This window comes from Anastrepha ludens, chromosome 5 (assembly GCF_028408465.1).
Source record: "Anastrepha ludens isolate Willacy chromosome 5, idAnaLude1.1, whole genome shotgun sequence".
NCBI classification, from domain to species: Eukaryota; Metazoa; Arthropoda; class Insecta; order Diptera; family Tephritidae; genus Anastrepha; species Anastrepha ludens.
This window is the reverse complement of record NC_071501.1, coordinates 117,555,586-117,575,071: the sequence shown is the minus strand read 5'-3', so window position 1 is coordinate 117,575,071 and position 19,486 is coordinate 117,555,586. Positions and strand designations below refer to the sequence as shown.

Sequence of the window (19,486 nt, the reverse complement as noted above, 5' to 3'; positions counted from 1 at the left end):
TGTGTCAGAGGGAATTTTTAACGCCACGTTTTGTAGATCTGATGGCAGTAGGCACTGCAAGGGACTTAAGAAGTCTCTGGTGGTGATTTTCTAGACCTTAGCTAAAATTTTTGAAACTTTGTTCACCATCTACGATCTGGCACTTTGAGTTTTGAAAAACTAACAGCGAAGTTGAAATCAGCGATACAAAAAAAAACCCGAGTGGTAATTTTTATGAGCTAAGTCAATGTAATTTAATAATATGAGATTCGATCGTAGCCACTGGGTCTTAAAGGGTTTTCTTTGTTCCTTGTTCACTCATCTTGCATCTTGCTTTGGTTACGTTAATCTATTTGATTTCTGACAGGGTAGGTGATTAGCCTGCCGCTAATCTCATTTTATTCAAAGTTGCTGAGTTTTTCTGAAAGTTTCTTATATGTTTGTTGTAGTGTGAGACTCAAGCTTAAATAAAAAATAAAAAAATTGGTAAACCTGCGCTTTTCATTAAGAATCAGTAAATTTAAGAATTTCTGTGATTTGGATTTATCTGTTTCCTTTTTTTCTCATATCTTTCTCGATTATGACCGATATTTATGACACTTCAGGTTCGAATTAGAGGTGAAAGCTATACCCAAATAGAAAATAGGTGGGTAGGCGACTAACACGAAACAGCAAAGTACTCCAGCATTACAGTAGAGTACTGAAGGAAGAAAATCGAAAATAAGGCAAAGCTTTACTAAGCCTCAGGGTCAGAATCACACCTGCTATTCGAGTTTAATAGAAGAGCGAAAATACACAGCTGCCTGGTATGCTTTATTGTTGTTGTTTTTCTTCAAATATATATAAAATTTATGTGTTTACCGCAGATTCCTAATGAGAATAACTGTAGTCACCTAAAATATTACATTAACCTTGAATTTCAAACAAGCTTTGCGTCACGTATTGAATAATACGAATAATTAAAAAATCCAAAGTAGCAAATAGGTTCATTTGACTTCATAGAATATAAGCCAGTGATTTAGCATAACTAAGGCAGAAGGTCATGAGGAGAACAAATAATTGAAATGGTAAGCATTTAGAATTTATGGGTAGATAAATTGAATGCCCATAGAAAAATCGTATGCTAAATAGCTGGTTGTGGTAAGAAGACAACAACAACAAACTAATAAATCTCAGTAATGATAATTTTTTGCGGATTCTTTGCACATTTGCATGCATACACAAACATGAGAACAGAATTTGTTTGCTATTATAATATATTTGTTTTTTCTACTTCTGCTTAGGTGGGTAATTTCTTAGATAGCCATTTTTTTGTGATGTCGCAGTTTGAATCTCAAAACTACGGCGTCGTTGAATAAACTCAGTTTGGCTCATTTTAAATTGAAGATTCTTATTTGTTGTACTCCGTTTTGTTATTTGTTTGTTTCTGATTTTATTTTATTGGCACTTGACTTCGAAAGAAATTCCTTTTAACAAAATTTTCCATTTTGCAAAATTTAGCTTTCATTAAAATTCAGCCACTAAGAAATATTGGAATTCCACGCCATGCAATTTTTAAAAATAGAAAGATGTAAAAAAGAAAAATAAGTAAATTATAGAAATGGGTAAAAAAATATGGTACCTGTTTTGGTATCCGCTTTAGCAGCTTCGAAGCGCAGTTATGGAGTGAATATTCTTTGATAGGTTGAAGATTTTCTTATTGAATAGAATTGTTCGTGATTAATTTTTGTGCCCTCTGCTTGAGATAACCTAATGATCTATGCGAGATTTTATACTATGGAGGCATCAAGCATAGTGCCAGCTGGCGCAAAATTAATAATCCAATTTATTTTTGAATCAATTTTTGGCATAATGAAAACAATGAAAAAAATTATTTGGAAGTAATGGAAATATTTATTTAAATAAGTATCAAATATGATTGATGATAAGGTTATTAATTTTCCGCCACCTTGTATTATTTTTTTCTATTTATGGAAATATTTATTTAAATCTCTACGGGTTGCATTACTTGTTTGGTTCCCAATTGTCGAATAAGATTGTTTTCGTAAAGTACAGTACGGCACCATTTGCAAAAATTATAAATCTTCCGATAGGGTGATTAATTTTGCGCCACCTTATATAAGAGCAATTTTGTAGAAGATGACTTTTTAAGGCAATATTTCAATAAGAGGGTATAAAAACTTTGCAAAATAGGCTACATGACTTTACTTATAAGGAATCAAGGGTACTCTGATGGAAATGGAAGCAAAAGAGTTGCAGTCAGAAAAAATTTTGAGAGATTGGCCAAGCGCTCTAGAAAATTTGGCTTTAAGCGCTAGTTACTAATTTTTTGTCTGTCATTGAAGATTATATGAAGAAAATATGCTACACCGTCAGTCGGAAAAATAATTAAAAATCTACAAGAAATTTTAGCCACTTAGAACTTTCACTTTGTTATACTAAAATTGAAGGGGCTATGAAACTACGTACCCAATTATTTTTTTTTATTCTGACTAAAAATTTAAACTTGTTTTGAAAATTTGTCAAATTTGTTTTGGTCTTTGTTATAGAATGAACTATCAGCATCATCATCATCATCAGCAGCAGGCAGCCTTACAGCTCGGGATGGGCTTTAGCTTCATTCACAATTTTCTTCCAGTCATCACGATTTTTGGCTGTTTCCCTTCAATAGTTTATGTGCATTTTCTTCAGGTCAATGATGATTTGAACTTGCTTTTGGGCGCCCTCGTGAAAGGCTTATTACACCGCGTTACACACATTCTGTCCTATGAACCAAATATACTTTTCCGGAAAGGGGATAAAAAATAAAAATAACGTGTACCGGCGATTTTCATGTGCACGTCACAATTTTTAACTTTAAACGAGCAATTCTTGTATGCACATCTGTATAGCCACACGATCTCAGGATTAGCTTAACGGATTTGAATGAAATTGGGCACACATATAGTGTATCACATTTCTAGACTTTTCACATAGGTGTTGCCACTGACAATGTTTCACAGGGTTGCCACCTGTTCGTTATTTAAAGAAAAAATTGCATGAGATATGCCGATGTGGGTATCAAAAGAAAGGTATTTCCCTCCGCATTACAATAGAGATATAAAACCCCGTATTTTTTTATTAATTTTATTATATTAAAATTAAAAATTGTTACATTAAAAATGTTAATGCTTTTAAAGAAACTTAGGCCTTTTATTTTTGTGTTTGTAAGCATTTCTGTCAGTATCGCGACAAATAGACCAACAGTATTCGCCAAGCATATGCGTAATGTCTTGTCCTTTAAAGCGCTTTTCAATAGCCGCAACGTCCTGATGGAACCTTTCCCCATGTTCATCGCTACAAGCTCCTAAATCACCAGGGAAACAATCTAAATGCTTGTGAAGGAAATGGATCTTTAGCGACATTAATATGCCCATTTCGCCATATGCCGAAATCATTTCTGCAACAATATTTTGACGTGATAACGTCTTATAATTCGATTTAACAGGCTGCACGCACGAAAAAATGTGTCGTTACCTTGCTCATTAGTGTTACCTTGCTCATATGTAGTTACCTTGCTCATTGCATTGAATGAACTGCAAATTCTTTCACCATTCGAAAGCTACATCCTCCACGAGTAACATGGATTATATTTTATTTTGGAAATAGGGCTCGAGATATAGGTCAAAACGTGGACCCGGGTAACCTTCGGATGTGTATGTACAATATGGGTATCAAATGGAAGCTGTTGGTGAATGCTTTAGTTCAGAGTATTTCCATCCGCTCCGTGACTAGGGTCTCGAGATAGAGACCAAAACGTGGACCCTAGAATGTGTTTGTACAATATGGATATCAAATGAAAGCTGTTGATAAGTGCTTTAATACGGGGTAATTTTCATACCTATTGATGACTGGGGTCTCGAAATATATGCCAAAACGTGGACCCGCCGTGTCTTTGAATCGAATTAAACCAAACTTACACACATTGTTAAGTAGGTATTGAAGATGATTTCCGTATAGTTTGAATACCTATTGGTAGATAGGGTCTCAAGATATAGGTCAAAACGTGGACCCGGGTAACCTTCGGACGTGTATGTACAATATGGGTATCAAATGAAAGCTGTTGGTGAATGCTTTAGTACAGAGTATTTTTCATGCCGCTCCGTGACTGGGGTCTCGAGATATAGGTCAAAACGTGGACCCGGGTAACCTTTGGTTGTGTATGTACAATATGGGTATCAAATGAAAGCTGTTGATAAGTGCTTTAATACGGGGTAATTTGTTAAGTTATGTTATGTTATGTTATGTTATGTTATGTTATGTTATGTTGTGTTATGTTATGGTATGTTATGTTATGTTATGTTATGTTATGTTATGTTATGTTATGTTATGTTATGTTATGTTATGTTATGTTATGTTATGTTATGTTATGTTATGTTATGTTATGTTATGTTATGTTATGTTATGTTATGTTATGTTATGTTATGTTATGTTATGTTATGTTATGTTATGTTATGTTATGTTATGTTATGTTATGTTATGTTATGTTATGTTATGTTATGTTATGTTATGTTATGTTATGTTATGTTATGTTATGTTATGTTATGTTATGTTATGTTACGTTATGTTATGTTATGTTATGTTATGTTATGTTATGTTATGTTATGTTATGTTATGTTATGTTATGTTATGTTATGTTATGTTATGTTATGTTATGTTATGTTATGTTATGTTATGTTATGTTATGTTATGTTATGTTATGTTATGTTATGTTATGTTATGTTATGTTATGTTATGTTATGTTATGTTATGTTATGTTATGTTATGTTATGTTATGTTATGTTATGTTGTGTTATGTTATGTTATGTTAAAGTATATTATGTTACGTTAATGTTAACTCATTCTCTATATCCATACAAAATATCTATCAAACAAATAAAATTAAAATTTTCTTTTTAAAAATGCAACCATTCAATCAGTATTTTCTTATTACGTTATCACGTTAAACTATCGTCAGTAAACCGGCTTTACAGACAACCTCTTTTTTTTATCTGCGGACCAGTGAAAACACCTTAAATTATACACATCATTAAAAAAATAAAGTTACTAAAAGCCTTCGTAAAAAAAATACCCGCATGAATCTTTGCGCCGCTCAGTTTCGGAAAAATATTGCGCAAACTTGCAATCGCCTCGCCCTCACGATCCAGTTTTTTACCAAAATTTGATACGACACCGAGCTTAATGTGTAGTGATGGCAAAGTGATTTAAGATGGCTGCACTAATGGTAGATTTCGGGAACTGTAACAAACACACAAACGGCACAGAGTGTGTAGTATGAAACAATAAATTAAAGGTTAATAAGTTGTTTAAAAATTTGGAGTCCCTTCAAGTTATAACGAAAAATTTTTTATTTTTTCTCCCCTTTCCGAAAAAGTATATTTGGTACATGGGATAGAAAAAAAGTTCGTTTTTGTAACGCAGTGTTATAAGTCGCTTCTTTTCCTTGACTGGCGCGATAAACGCTTAAGCGACTTTGGCCAAGTGCACCAGTTTCTCAAAGTGCACCAGTTGGTTCTTTCTCGTGTTAATCGGCCCCAAGTCCTTTCCACCTGGTCTTTCAACGCAAAGGAGACCTTCCTCTTCTTCTGTTACCATCAGCTGGTACCACCTCGAATACTTTCAGAGCGAGATATTTTGTACCTATTTGGACGACATGACTTACTATGTCACTATGTCCACGACTGCTCATAGCTCATTTAACTCATTGTTCCATCATCTGCGATACTCGCCGTCACCAACGTGCAAAGGTCCAAAAATCTTCCGCAGAATTTTTCTTTCGAATGCTCTAAGGACGCCTAATCGGATGTTGTCATCGTCCCAGGTCCTGCCCTATACAATAGGATGGGCATAATGAGAGGCTTATAAAGTACAAGTTTATTTTCGTCAAGAGAGAACTTAACTACTCTATTGGATGCTTAGTCCAAATTTTGTTTTTATCTTTATATGATATATCTACATAGCTTTGCTTTTAGTCGGCATCTTCCAACTTGAAAACTGTTTTTTGCTGTTCCATACGTTTTTCGTGGTCCCACTGATCAGATTTGCCTTTTGTGATTTGCTTTGTCTTTAGTGTAAGCCCAGAATTGAGGGCTACCAACCAGTTACCGAATTCAACTCACTATTGGACGTATAAAGACTTTCTGCACTTGAACTTTTCAACGAAAAGTAGTAGTTTATCCTCCACGAAAAGATAGTTCGCCTTCCATGCCCACCATTAGCAGGCATGGCCTGAAGCTACTCAGTGTTGGAGCATTTGCATACATCAAGAGGAGTTGGAATGGAATTTTCTTCTTATAAATATGTCATACATTTTTGTCAACTGTCAAAACTTAAGTGCCAATACAGGTTGGTTGAAAAGTGAAAAATCGAAAACAAAGGAATGTTGATTCTTAAATAAAATTAGTGAGCGCCAGAAAAGTAGAATTACTTGGACAGAGATTACTCCCAAATCAGTAATTTCATTAAGAGCATTCCGATGCGAGTTCTTTACAAAAAATAATCAGCTGGCTTAATTCGTGAAAAGAAGGCACTTAGAGAAATGATTCTTTCACCAATCCAGCACCTAAAAATTGTTTCTATTACATTCAACATAAGTGCTAAAGATTTGAACAGAAATATTGTGCGGTAACTTTCACCCCCAGACAAAATTTTTAGAGTTTCTCAAAGAAACAAAAAAAACAATGTGTCAAACTCAAAAAAATGTGAATGAAGAAGTGATAAATTATTATTTATATTAGCTTATTTAAAATTCTATTTTTCTTAAGATTCTGTTATTTCGAAAGCATTCGCCTGCATTTTCTGCATATATATGGACATGCACATATACAAACATACATATAAACTATATACAATAGCTTTGTCACTTTGCAATCGAGTTATGCAAATCCCATCAGCAACACGCAAACGCCGTCAGCACAACAAAAGCGCAGCTCTTCAACAGTTGAAACAGAAACAAAAACACTTCAATTAGCTAAGACCGAAGCGTAGTTAGTTTTCAGTTCGGTCTGCGATGCTGCAGAATGATGCGCGTGCCCTTGCGAGTTCAAGAAACTCTTTAGCTAAAATAAAGGTCATCAGCTATTAGAATATCGTGGGCAATTGTTGTTGTTCTTATTAGTTGGTTTGTTAAATGATTCTTTGCTAATCTGTTTTTGTGTTTTGCGTTTTGTTGTGCCTTTTGTGCTTTTTGTAATTGGGACTTGCTTGTTTGTGGACACAAAATAATTTTTTTTTCTTTTTTTTTGGTTTTTTAATGAAAGCCTTTAACTTCACTTGCCTTTCGATTTTTAGCTTATCTACAGGTTGGTTGATGAATCCGGCAAGCAAAAAAGTTTAAATTTTTTGCTGAGTAAACAATCGCAAAACAAATAGGTGGAAAAAGGAAGAAGCGGCTTTGGATTAGAGGATGACGACCAACTGTGGCGAATTACCTTCGTTTGTATTAAATTCATGAAATTCACCAGGTGCGAGATAATTAAATCCGTAATATTGGCCGCCGCCGTAGCCGAATGGGTTGGTGCGTGACTACCATTCGCAATTCACAGAGAGAACGTTGGTTCGAATCTCGGTGAAACACCAAAATTAAGAAAAACATTTTGCTAATAGCGGTCGGCAGGCAATGGCAAACCTCCGAGTGTATTTCTGCAAGCTTCTGAAAAAGCTCCTCATAAAAATATCTGCCGTTCGGAGTCGGCTTAAAACTGTAGGTCCCTCCATTTATGGAACAACAGACGCACACCACAAATAGGAGGAGGAGCTCGGCCAAACTGCCAAACAAGGGTGTACGCGCCAATTATATATATATATATACGGGGTTGTTAATATTCGACGGTCCCATCTGACAACCCGGTATCTTTTGACAGAGACGTCAGATCGCTTAATGATATACCGCGTTGGAAGCGCCAGTCCAAGCAGAGCCACGCGAGCGCTCTCAAATTGTTGAAATTTATATTCAACAAAAGAGGTCAATTGTGAAAACTCAACGGGCGTATAAAAAATTAAATAATGTGAAAAGTGCGCCTTCAGTTGGGCATTGCTCGGACCACTTTACAACGAATTATCCGCATTGATTTGCATTTATTCTCGTATAAGATTCAATTGACGCAAAGATTGTTGCCTGCGGACAAGCCTCGTCGATTGGAATGGGCCCAAAGAGCCATCGAAATGGCTGAAGATCCGTCGAATATGGGCAACCCTATATATGCAGCAAAAAAGTGAGAGCCCAGATGTCCAAATATTTATCTGACTAGGGCAGGGCAGCTGAGAATGGTGCTGAGATGTTTCCACTTCATCCTCCAGACAGCTTCTGCAGAAAGGACTTGAAGCAATCCCAAGTCTCACTGCATGGAAAACCTAACGGACAGCGTCCGGTAAGGATACCTACCAAATTCGAGAGCTGCGGCTTTGTTAGCCTTAGAAGTTTTCTCTAGCGCCCGCAATCTACCCCTGCCCAGAGGGATCTCACGACTTTGCATTTACGCATTAGCCTAGTGCTCGCTGAGTTGATGCGAGGCCCATCTTTCCAGGGTTGATCACAGGTTCTCAAGGGAACTCCATCTTCCGATGAAAACATCTCCAGGGGTCCCTGTCTAGCCATGACCGGAACCCAGATGAACCTAATATCTAAGTACTCGGATGCAGTCAAGACAGAAGGCATTTCGATAAGGAATCTATCTGCTGAAAAAGGTATCAATTGCTAATCACTGGAGACATTCGCTCAAACACGTGATTTTTTTTCTTTGAAGGCTCAAATTGCAAGTAAACTAAACTTCGTAGGGACATTTTTACTCTGTCAAAGTTCAAATTCTTTGAAATGCTCGAAAGGCGGAAGAGGTTAAAAAATGTTGAACTATATTTTTAAACCAAATACGAGTATTATATTAATATATTAAATAGTTTTAAGTGTCGAATATTGAATAACTTCAACCTAAAACTTCTTCATGAGATGAAACCTCACCACTTGAGTCGAGTCACAGTGTGGTATGCCGCTTCATTAAGCTGAATTTTCGGGCCATGATTTTTTCAAAATTTTAACAATATGGGACGAGTGCATATGCATGGCACTCAAATCCTGCTTTTTCTGCTTGATTAGCGCGACAGCTGCTTACGCAATTGTGAGCGAGTTTCACAAAGCGCGCCAGTCGTTTCTTTCTCGCACTAACCGGCGCCAGTTGGACACAACAAGTGAAGCCAAGCCATTCTCCACCTGATATTTCAAACACAAAGAAGACCTTCCTCTTCCTCTGCTATCACCAGCTGATACCGCATCGAATACTTTTAAAGCTCGTCTCAATTCCTGCTAGAGCGTCAAAATCCAAAAAACCAACATGTTGGGTTGAAAATATTTTTTGTTTTTAATTAAGAAACTGACGCAAATGGACGATATATCCAGACCCATTATGGCTGAGTTGTGGTGAAAACCTCACGATAAAATCATTTCAGCAAACTTGAGATTTCGTTGGTTTCCCCAGCCTCTAGACCCAACTTAACATGATTTTTGCCAGTGAGTTTTGCAAGCAAAAAGTTTAGAAAATGTAGTAATCAAATGTGAGTAATTAAAAACAACCGGTTCGACCAATAGTTGAGGCAAATGCCACTTCAGCACTATGGGCAGTGACGGCCAATTTTGTGATTTGGTGATAATTTACAGCACATACATCACTCAGCGTCAAGGCCATTAAAACTGTATAATTGGCACATCTAAATAAATAAAAAAGCTTTTAAATACTAAATAAAATTTGATTATTTTTTATAGACTATTTCCAGCAAAAATTTAACCAAAATTAAGAGCTCTGCTAAGTTTCAGATATGAGCCGCTGAATGCACAAATCGATTAACTTCAATTTTTGAAAAATCTTAAATTTAAGTGTCAAAGCCCTTGGTATAGTCGTACCTTTTTATATTTATAATACAATAACTTTCCTGAATAATAAATATTAGCACCGTTAAATGGCAAATATTTTTGGCAACTGAATAATAAGTTATTTATTTATTCAGAAGCCATTTCGATTAACTCCATACTCTAATATAAATGGTTTCAGTAACGCCGTATCTGTTCTGGCCGTACAATCGCATCGGTGAACAGATAAAAAGAAGCACAATGCAAGCGGTACCTAGTATAGCAGTCATCTCGCACGCTGAATATTACTGTGTACCTACTTCTTAGTCTTTTCAACATTACTCCCAGATTTTTTTGCAGAAATAAATATTATACCGTTATAATCAAGATGAGTAAGACTAATAAAGTGAGTGGGGAAAGCAGTGATGATTATTCAATACTATTTATCAACAGAAATTCTGGGTTAAGAAGACATTTATTGTTTTCCTCGGATTCATCGGGTTGCAATAGTACAAACCCAACAAACACATTGATTGGGAGAAAAAGAAGTCGTAATCCTGTTTAATGGATCGAAATTTACGAAAGCATAACAGGATAAAAGGTTGGCATACAGGAATAGGGGAGGAAAATTAATACCTGCAAAAACATTTGTTGATATACAATGCAGATGCCGTCAAAATTGCAATCAAAAAGTTATTTCGGATGAGGGAGAGGCTGCCATGAAAGAATTTTTTAGTTTACATAGTCAACTTAATCAAAATATTTTCTTAAGAGGTTGTATCAAAGTTAACGAAATAAAAAGAAGGCGCCCTACGAATGAAACTAAAGAACGAAGATCACATTCGTTTACATATTATTTTCGAAAAGAGGGACTTGATATTACCTTTTGTAAGACATATTTTAGAGATACTTATCAGGTGAGTAACGGGAGGATATATAATTGTTGTTCAAAGAATAAGTTACATCTTTGGTTGATAAGCGCAAAGGTCACGTTGCAAGCAATAAAATAGATGATACAAATGTTATAAAGCACATAAAGTCATTTCCAGCCTACAGTAGTCAATACAGCCGAGCTCATAATCCAAGACGACAATATTTAAATCCTGACTTAAATATTAAGAAGATGTATGAACTATACGTCACAGAATGTGAAAAGGAAAACGTAGCACCAGAAAAAAAAATTACGATAATGTATTCTCTACAAAATTTAATTTACATTTTAAACAACCATCAAAGGATACGTGTCAAACTTGTGACTTGTGGAATTAAGATGGCAAAAATTGAAAAGGAAAATCACTTAGAAGAGGCTGAACCGGCTCCCAGTCAAATGGCTGCCGATCGAATGGCAACATGGGAAAAATTTTTCGTATTTTCTTTTAACTTGGAAAAAGCTTTAGCCTTTCCCAAGTTGACCACATCTGTAGCTTATTATAAGCGAAATTCATATGTTTATAATTTTAAATGTCATGAATTCAATAAAAATATAAGCCTCATGTTTGTTTGGCCAGAAATTGAAGGATCTCGAGGGTCTCAAGAAATTTCATCTTGTCTAAAAAAGTACATAAAGACTTACTATCATTAACAGAAAAGTAACCGTCACAGCGCTTTCAGTAAATTGGCTTAAAATACGCTGGATCAAGTTAGAAAAGTCCAAACCCTATCTCATCTGAATAAATGTATTACTACTAACTTTTTCTGTAATAAGTACTTAAAAATGAAAAGACTAAATTTAACTTTATTACTTTTTTCACGACGATTGTTTATTGGCTATTCCTTCTTATTAATTTTATACACCGTTAAATGAAAGCTATATCTGCAATTATGCATTCCACATTATATATTTGAATTCATATTATCAGAGGAATTTTTAAAAACCATATATATTACATCATCGCGTTTCTCAACTTTTCGTTTTCTGGAGTTAATCGATGTGTGCATTGAGCGGCTCATATCTCAATCATGTACGGATAATATAATTAATCTGAACAGCTGACTTTGGTTATACAGGGTGGCTGATGAAAGCCGCTACCAAAAAAAAAATTGAATAACTTTTTTTCTTTTTAAGTTATCTGTTCCATTTTTGTTTTAATTTGCAGATTGATCTTTAAAATTTATTAAAATGGATAACTGGGACACGCAAACACGCACTGGAGTCCGTAGTTTTGGTACAGAGAGAGTACAGGCGGATGTTTGGCGGCGATCCTCCGAGCAGATGGACCATAATGAGACTGGTGAATAATTTTGCTGAGCAAGGAACAGTCGCAAGAAGGCCTTATCATCGAAACCCACCAGTTCGGACGGAGGAAACGATCGCTGCTGTAGCTGCAGCTATGCAAAGCAATCCAAGGGTTTCAACAAGAAGCTTATCTGCTCAACTTGGTGTCAGCCGACAGTCTTTGCAAACAATAATGCACAAAGATTTAGACTTATTTCCCTACAAAATTCAAATGGTTAACAAACTGAATGCAGCAGACTTGCCGATTCGCTTGGAATTTTGCCAGAAGATCCTGCAAATGGTGGAAGAAGACCAAAACATGTTAAACTGCCTTTTCATGTCTGATGAGGCCCATTTCGATTTAAACGGCAATGTGAACAAACAAAATTGTCGAATATGGAGTACTTCTAACCCACAGATACTCCACGAGACGGAATTGCATCCTCTTCGCGTGACAGTGTGGTGTGCGGTTTCTTCACGCTGTATTGGTGGGGCTTAATTTTTTTGAAGAAAATGGTCACACCGTTACGGTTACTGGAGACCGTTATTTGAAAATGCTGAAAGAATTTTTCTATCCAGAACTACGCCGAAAGAGAATTCCTTTCAACTCTGTGTGGTTTCAACAAGATGGGGCAACGTCTCACATAGCCCAGACTGTTATGACAGAGTTGCGACGAAAATTTCCCAATAAACTGATTTCAAGAAACTCCGAATTTCGTTGGCCCCCCAGGTCGCCTGACCTTACTGCACCTGACTTTTTCTTGTGGGGTTATGTAAACAAGAAGTTTATAAAACAAAGCCAACAAATTTGGATGAACTAAAACAATCCATTCGGGCAACAATTGCGGCTATTCCTGTCGCAACTCTCAAAGCAGCAATGAACAACTTTTTACTAAGATGCCGCACTTGTGTCAACGAGCATGGGGGGCATTTATATTAAATTCAATTATTTTTAAAACTAGTTAAGCTACATTTAATAAAATTTAATGACCTTCAATTTGAAAAAAAAATAAATGAATTCCATACACTAAAAAAAAAGTTATTTGAGTTTCTTAATGTAGCAAAATTCATCAGCCACCCTGTATTACGGGCTTGCTGAGAACAGAGTTGCCTCTCGTTTTATGCAAGGAGAGTCTTCTTCAGCAAGTTTCATGGTTTGGATTTACTTTCTAAGCAGTTTTTATTTACAAATAATAGGAAAAATGTATATTTATATAAAAATATTCATACAAAAATAAATGAAGATTTAGTTTTCTAAAAACTTTAAACCCAGTTAATGATCCCTTTTTAAATTTACTTATGCTTTTTTTATAATTTTTGTACTTGTGAACTGACACGTATTTTTTAGACACTTGTGAACTGAACAGCTGAAGTTTACAACCTCCAACGCGTAATGGTGAAAATAAATAAATAAAATAATTTTATAATTAAAAAATAAATAAATAAAATAATTTCATTAAAATAATTTAATATTTTTATTTAGTAAAAAAGTTATTCGAAAACAAAATTGGATTATTTTTTGCTCTAGCTGCGCCTGAAAGCTCATTGAAAAAATGTTAACAGCTATGACTGTTAACTTAACATTTTCCGTTAGAGCTAACTCTGTTCAGTAATTGAGTTACAATAAATGCAAAAGGGTATTTAAGACAAAGCTCGGTGGAATTGAGCTAATAAGTAAATTTAACTCTACAAAGATAAACTCCGTCGCAGAGGCGCCCACTCGATCAATCTTTTGCTGTTTCATAAGAGTTATAGGGATTTATGTTTAAAAGTACTTTAAATAAAAAATTTATAATAAAATTGTATTTTATTTTTAAAACTATTGTAGTTATCTTTTACGCATATTATAGTTATCTTCCTCGGGTTAAAGAAATAACCAAATTTTATGAATCACAAGAAGATATATTGAAGTTTTCGAGTGTAGCAAAACTTTTCAGCCTGAGTGATTTTAGAATAAGTGAAGAAGGGGTTAAAATTTGAATCGGAGCGAAATACGTAGTTTGGTTGCATGTAGTAGAAGATTACGCTGAATAGTTTTGTAGAGCATTTCAATCCATTAACTCTCTCATGAAAGGGTCATTTAGGCCCGTTTTGTGGAAAGTCTAAGCAAAATGGTATCTAGGAGGTAATTAGAGAGCTAAAATGTTCTAGAAATCTCTTCACCTTAGGAAAGGATGGGTGGGGGGCTTGAAAAAATAATAATGTCCACTTGGACAAATAATAAAAATTCGTCCGTTGTGATACCATACAGGGTAGGGGAACAGATGGAAAAGAACCAAACAGTTGGGAAAAGAAAGAACGGGCTCTGGATTAGAGGGTGTAAAGACCAACACTGGCTAAATACTTCAAGCTAATGATGAAATTCACTAGGTGTGATTGTTATACCTGCAATATCCGCAGGTATAGCAAAAAAGTGAGGGCCCAGATGTCTAAATATTTGCCTGACTAGGGCAGGCCAGCTGAGAAAACGATGCTGAGTTGATTTCATCTCATTCTCTAGGCAACTTCTGTAGATAGGGGATTAAAGCAATTCCAAGTCTCACCGCAAAGACACTTAACGGACAATGTCCGATAAGGATACCTACCAAATTCGAGAGTTGGGGCTTTCTGAGCCTTAGAAGTTCTCTTGAGCGCCCCCGATCTAACCGTGGTTATAAGAATGGCAACTTTGCGTGTTTGCGCAACAGTGCTCGCTGAGTCGTTGCGAGACCCGTCTTTCCAGGAGTAGACCACAGGCTCCCAAGGGAACTCAAATTCTTTCGTTTTGCGGTGGAACTGTTTGCAGAGTTGCTGTTGTTGTAGCAGAATAAACATTACCCATACATATATGGGGCATGCTGCTGAAGTGGCAGTCCTTGGCCGGAAATACGACTCGACTCAGGTTACAAAGAACCGACTGTCGTGGGAACACAGTCTCCAGGTTCCCCTGTCTAGCCAGCTCATCAGCTTATCAGCCCATCTATTCACCTTAAATCTTTATAATCCCTTTTTTTAAATTTACTTATGCTTCATATACAAGGTGGCACAAAATTAATCACCCCCTCTCAATAACTCTATACCTTCACTAAGGGCATATTCGCACTAAACTTTTATACAAAGGTCGTCAAAGTCCACAGTTAATAAAGAATAAATATGTCTCCTTGAAATATGCAGTCACTTTTTTATGCTTTCTTTTATATTTTGCTCATAAATATAACTCTTAACCTTAATCTGGCGATGAAAAAAAATTGAGCTGAGAATTTCCAAAGATTTGGAGGTTTTACTATGTGGGCTTAGATCTATCATACTGACTTGACATCAATTCACCTAAAAAATGATGTTGCACTGTAATATCGTCAAAATCCTCAATGACTTGTACAGGGTGGGCCAAATAAGACCTACTATTGTTAAGCACAAATAAATTTTTTATTTTTTGAACTATTTATTTTTCTCTTTTTGTAGGTTATAATTGAATTGTTGGAAATTTATTATGGAACCCTACAGTACAACACAATGCGTTAAAATTATCGAGTTCTTCTATTCTTGTCAACGATCAATTGTTATGGCCACTAGAGTTATCGGCCTTTATTTCCTCGCAAATGAGGATGAAACGCCAGAATCGATGTCAGGAGCTTCTTACAAAACATTGATTGAAAACTTTTTGCGGCCAATGGCGAAGTAGTATCCTAATTTGTGGTTTCTACAAGATGGAGCAACTGCACATGCTGATAGGCTGCGTAGTAGTAGTAGGTCTTATTTGGCCTACCCTGTACAAATAGAGATCTTTGGTTTATACTGCCTTCGAACGATTGAAGAGTTTTTATGAAAAAATTTTAATAGGTGCTGCCGATAAGCGTAAGCGACCAACCAAGTGCGGGTATTCACATAAAATCCCACTCCCCTACGACAGCCAATTTGAGTTCAAACTTGATATTATAAAAATATTAATTTCAACAAACGAACTAGAACGCCTAGTTAAGTTATATGTTGGACGTGTTGATTTTTAATCAAAAGTGCAATTGCCTAAGCACGAGTATTCTCAAATCAGGGTCATCGATTGGGCAGCTCCTGCCAGAAATTTCCTTTCCCCATACATCGATTTATGTTGTTTGTTGTTCTATAGTCACAGTCATTTTTTGTTTTGTTTTGCCGTTCTTGCCGGTCACACATCGCCACACCACCACCACCTACTGTTTTTTACATTCGCCCACTGCTCATCTATTTTGGCCTTACAATAATAAAATAGATATTAAAAATATACCGAATTTCCTCTTCATATTTTATATTCCATTGAATTGATAAATTATTCGAAATTTCGTGTCCTTATTTTTATTGCTAAGAAGTTTTATTCCACTATTTTTAGAGGTGTTTTAATTTCTGTATTTATAATTTTCTTTACTTGTAAACTTTTCTTACATCTTCGTAGTTGTTTTCGCTAATCCTTTTCACAATAAACTGAATCGGAACGACAGGTATGGCCAAATTTATGACATTTGACGAGTCTGCGCATTAGCTGCGCCGTATTGTCAAGGCTTTTATTATTATTGTTTGCTACAGTGGTGTGGTATAAGGGGAGGTGGTATTTCTGTGTTATTTTTTATTACTGAGTTGTGAGGAGTTTACTTGTTGCAGTGACTCATTGCGGGGTGTGCATAAAATGAAGAAAATGTGTAGATGTATGTGTACATATATACATACAGAAAATAAATGCATACAGCAGAGACCGTAAATTCATAGAGAAGGCTCAGGAACGAATGAGCAGGCTAAATGTCAAATGCTAACAAAACGCGGGTAAGAAATTTGTATTATTTCACCACGGCCTTGGAAAAGTCAACAGAAGAGAGTTAACATAGCGGAGCGTAGTCAACAGGATTATTTATTTTTATTTTTATTTTATTTTATTTATATAACAAAACTAATTTTATTACATAAATATCAAAACGCAGGACTGTCTACGAGACCTTCAGCCGTCACCAGAATTAAATATAGCATTTGCATTGAAATGTCAAATGCCATGATTTGGTGTTAGACAAAAGAAAATAACAGCAGACTTGTACAGTTTTCTTTCATGCTTATTTGCCGTCGGCATTTTGCATGCGCAAATGGATTATTTCTTGTGAGATGAATAAATTAGTTCTAAGTATATGCATGCATGAAAGTGAAATTTTAAGGATCCAATTAACTACAATAAATTGTATTGATATTAAGTGTATTATCAAAATTATTTCAAATTTTTACGTCCTCTGCTCAAGTGACATAAATTGCATACATGGTGAATTCAAGGCCTTTATGACAGGTTAGGTGTTTCGTAAAGTGTCATAACAGTCGTATGCCCCATTTCATTTGGTTAAATAAATGTTTAGAGAAGCGGAAATTACAACCAACCATTTATTAACTATGGGAGAATTCATAATTCGACTTACAGCAATACGCTACTACGCTCATGCGAATATCCCAACTGAAAAAATTGTGTTTAGATTTCTCTTCAAAATGGTTTTCTACGACCGGCTTCATTTCACTGTCGCTCGAAAATCTTTACCCTTGTGACTCTATTCTTAAATTTAAAAATAAGGATTTTTCTATGCCATGTCTCCTCTGAGCGATTCCATGCCAAGTGAAGTAAACAGAGAAGTTTGGAAAAAATTGTAAAATATCTTCGGTTCAGTTTCAATTTTCTTTTTTTTTTTTTAATTTTTGAAGGTAAAATATACTTCTGAAATTTGTTTTTTTGAAGTTTAAATATTTTTTTTAATTTAATATATATTACATTTTTTAAAATTTTTTTATTGGATAAAATATATTGTACTAAAACAAAACAATTTTATTAGAAAAAAAATTATTTTGTTAAAAAGTGAAGCAGTATTTCCGCGCAGAGAAAGAAAAACTCGTGTCGATGTAATTCACGTTTTTATTCTAACTCCCGTTTTTACATTTTTTGTCATCGCCTACTATCTAATGTTTAATAAGTACAAAGTTCTTTTGGCATCGCCTACTATCTAACAATTAATTGTACAAGTATAAAGTTCCATGTAAGTGAAGTACAAGAGAGTAGGATTGGTTTGCAGAGTTGTATTTAGAATTCAACAAACGCCCCTTCAAACCAAGCCTGTACATTTAAAAATTCAAGTTTACATTTCAATATTCATTAAGTTATAATTCTCAATATGCTTCTGCTTCCCCAATGGTTTGGTAAGTATGTCGGCCGCATTCTCATTTGTCGGAACATACTCGACCTCAATTTGTCCGCATTCGTGTTTCTCTCGTATATAATGGTATCGAATGTCGATGTGTTTGCTTCGTTTCTGCACCATGGGATTTTTCACCATAAATTGTGCACTCTGGTTGTCACACAAAATCAAAGTAGGGCCTCTTGTATATTCCAGGTAACCCAACTCATTCAACAGACCACGAAGAAAGACTATTTCTTTAGTACCTTGGCATAATGCTATATACTCAGCTTCCATCGAACTTAACGCAACCACATACTGCTTTCGCGACTCCCAAGCTATTGCTCCACCAGCCATTGTAACAAAATAACCTGTATAGGACTTCCTGTCCAAGCTGTCGCTACCCCAGTCAGCGTCTGTGAAACACACAAAATTCTCAAAATTAGCAGAAAAAGTTAATTTACCATAAGGTGTTTTCTTCAAATATCGAAGAACGTATTTTGCCGCCTGCATGTGCTCTGTATGCGGATGTGAGTTATATTGAGATAACTTTGACACCACATGCGCGATATCCGGACGAGATATGACAGCCAGATACATCAGCCCGCCAATAATACTTTGGTAGTCCTTCGCCTTCAAGTCACTGCACTGCTTGTCACATTTATGAAGCACCGTGCCTGGAGCCCATGGAGTTGCCGCTGGTTTACAATCTTCCATGCCCCATTGTTGAAGAAGTTGCTCGACATATCGCTTCTGATGTATAGTGATGTCACCTCGATCACCATCCCGTTCAACTTCCATCCCCAAATAAAATGATCTGCCCGCGATCGACCGCTTCAATGTATTGATTCAACGCTTCTATTAAACTCCGCATCTCATGCTTGTTTGAGCATGCCAAGATCATATCGTCTACGTAGAGAGCAATAATGCTAACATTCGCATTACCACGACGAATATAAACCGATGGGTCCGACTTGCACCTTACGAATCCCATCTTCAGCAATATTTGCGTAACTTTCCGGTTCCATTTTCGACCGGCTTGCTTCAGGCCATATAAAGCCTTTTTAAGTCTGCATACCTTATTAGCATTTTTCGAATCTCCAAATATGGGTGGCTGACACATATAAACCGTCTCCTCCAAATCGCCGTTCAAGTATGCAGCAACAATGTCTATGTGGTTAACCAGCAACTTGTGTTTCGCGGCCAATGCCAAAATTAGACGAATTGTTGAATGACGTACCTCCGGAGCAAATGTTTCGCAGTAATCCA

At 35.8% G+C, this 19,486-nt stretch overlaps 1 long non-coding RNA gene across 1 annotated transcript; it reads right to left on the bottom strand.

The window, feature by feature from the left end:
- Nucleotides 1-1,258: 1,258 nt before the first annotated feature.
- LOC128865425 (uncharacterized) lies at nucleotides 1,259-16,657 on the bottom strand. The gene is made up of 3 exons (XR_008454798.1): nucleotides 16,467-16,657; nucleotides 1,601-1,674; nucleotides 1,259-1,499 (listed from the first exon to the last, which is right to left on the bottom strand). It is a non-coding gene; the product is annotated as an uncharacterized LOC128865425 (long non-coding RNA).
- Nucleotides 16,658-19,486: the final 2,829 nt, after the last annotated feature.